This window comes from Magnolia sinica, chromosome 18 (genome assembly GCF_029962835.1).
Source record: "Magnolia sinica isolate HGM2019 chromosome 18, MsV1, whole genome shotgun sequence".
Taxonomy (NCBI): domain Eukaryota; kingdom Viridiplantae; phylum Streptophyta; class Magnoliopsida; order Magnoliales; family Magnoliaceae; genus Magnolia; species Magnolia sinica.
This window is the reverse complement of record NC_080590.1, coordinates 21408609-21410679: the sequence shown is the minus strand read 5'-3', so window position 1 is coordinate 21410679 and position 2071 is coordinate 21408609. Positions and strand designations below refer to the sequence as shown.

The window sequence follows — 2071 nt, the reverse complement described above, 5'->3', positions numbered from 1 at the left end:
AATAGATATGGGAGCAGCTGAAAAAAAAAGAAAAAGCGGGGCGCCCCTTTGCATTTTAGCTTTTCGCTGCACGAGTCGAGGGGTTAGACTTGCCTGTTTCGCAGCTGAGGATCAAGATCATGTGTCTACCTACTGGTGTCCATATTCTCAGATGATCCGACAATTTGGAACCGTCCATATTCTCCTTATTACCATAAATAAGATATTTTGTTGTAATCAGACGTCAATGACGATAGTAACTTTTGATTTTAATAGTTGAATTCGATCCATTGATTTTTTATCTTACATTTCTCTAAAATTGTCAACTGATGGTAATGGCCACATTCATCATTTGAGATAAATTTCTTGCAGTAATACTTATAGGATAGAATCCACAACATGGACGGTTTAGATCAACAGACCACTTAACATGTAGCTGAAGTTGAGGGGCGACACACGGTGGAATTTGAATCGCGACAGAAACAAAACGAGTATGGTTGCGGTAAGTCTGGTGACTTTGTTACTGCTTCAGATATGAGAAAGCCTGCGCGTACACGGTCAGAATTCAGAGAACTGTTTTTCTTTTACGTGGGGGGTAGAAATCCACCACCTTACTTTGGTGTACTCTGCGCCACACGTGATAACTCTGAGGCTGGTGTGCTTGACAAGTTCGCTGAATGTGGACCGTTGATTGATTTTATTTTATTTTTTTGTCCGCTTCTTCTATGTCTCACTCAACAGATTTTTGCTATGTCTTTTCACCCTAACAGGACTGGAATCTCCTGATGAATGGATTGGATGGACCACAAACAGTTGGAAAGGTTTTATTCGGTGGGCCTCACCTAAGTGTTGCATGTGGTGTGGCCCAGCTAGTTTTTCATTCCTGCTGATTTTTAGCCCATGGAAATGGAAGTTCGCATCTAATGGAGTGGGTGGATCAGACGCAGTCTATGGGCCACACAACAGCCCGTACAATCACAAGTTGTAGGAGCACCACTACCACATGGGCGCCAGCTCATATGTAACTATAACACGACTAGCCATCTGAACTAGGGATGCACGGTCGGAGCTGGAGCCTGGGGGAGAATTATTTACTATTCTGGCAGAGTGCGCGGACGCCCGATTGCCTGCAGCGCCTGTCTCCGGGAATATCCCTGGAGCGGCCATGCTCCGTGGGCCCAACTGACGTATGTATTTTATTCACCTGTTACATCCGTTTTTTCAGCTAATTTTAGGGAACGAGAGAATTAATATATATATATATATATATATATGAGGCAGATACAGGCACGATGGGACCACGCTGCAAGAAACAGTGAAGATTGAATTCCCACCGTTGAAATTTTTCTAAGGCCCACCATGATATTTATTTACCATCCAACTTCTTCAAAAGTCACACAAATAAGGATGAATGAAAAAGAACAAATATGAGCTTGATTCAAAACTTCTATGGCCCAAGAAGTTTTGATTTCAACTGTGGCATAGGAAGTTTTTTTGTCCCACATTTCGTTGTTGTGTGGTCCACTTCAGCTATGGATTTGCTTCATTTTTAGGTTCATGTCCTAAAATCAGCTGAAAAAATCGATGGATGGCGTGGATAAAACACATATACCGCGATAGGACCACAGAGGGTGGGCCACGTCCTGTAAGATATTCCTGGGAGGGAAGGTGCAGCACGGTGCTTCATGCACTTGCCTGAGACATACCCACTTGACCTGCACTTAACTTTTAAGTAAACCATCTAGGTGGTGGGACGCACGGTAGATAGGTCAAAACTTCCAAAACAAGATTAATTTTCACATCCAAATGTCTGATTGACGGATACTTGTTAGTTGGATCTTCCGTTTGATTATTTTTCATTTCATCCACCCATATATGATGTCCGTGAATCAACAAATTAATATACCAATCCAACTTAATGACCCATCTAAAGTGGTTTTCACAATTTGTACAGTTCTTACTAAGATGTAAAGAAGCCTTTTATAGTGCAGCGTCCGTCGGTAAGTGATACAGGGTTCGGTCCCTGGTGGTCTTTCGTTGTGAACCTTAGTAGAAAGAAAAAACTAACAAAAAATTATACCAAAATGACTCT

At 42.0% G+C, this 2071-nt stretch overlaps 1 long non-coding RNA gene across 1 annotated transcript; it reads left to right on the top strand.

Annotated features, from left to right (window-relative positions):
* Positions 1-312: 312 nt before the first annotated feature.
* Positions 313-1206, top strand: LOC131233913 (uncharacterized). The gene is made up of 2 exons (XR_009165412.1): positions 313-481; positions 750-1206. It is a non-coding gene; the product is annotated as an uncharacterized LOC131233913 (long non-coding RNA).
* Positions 1207-2071: the final 865 nt, after the last annotated feature.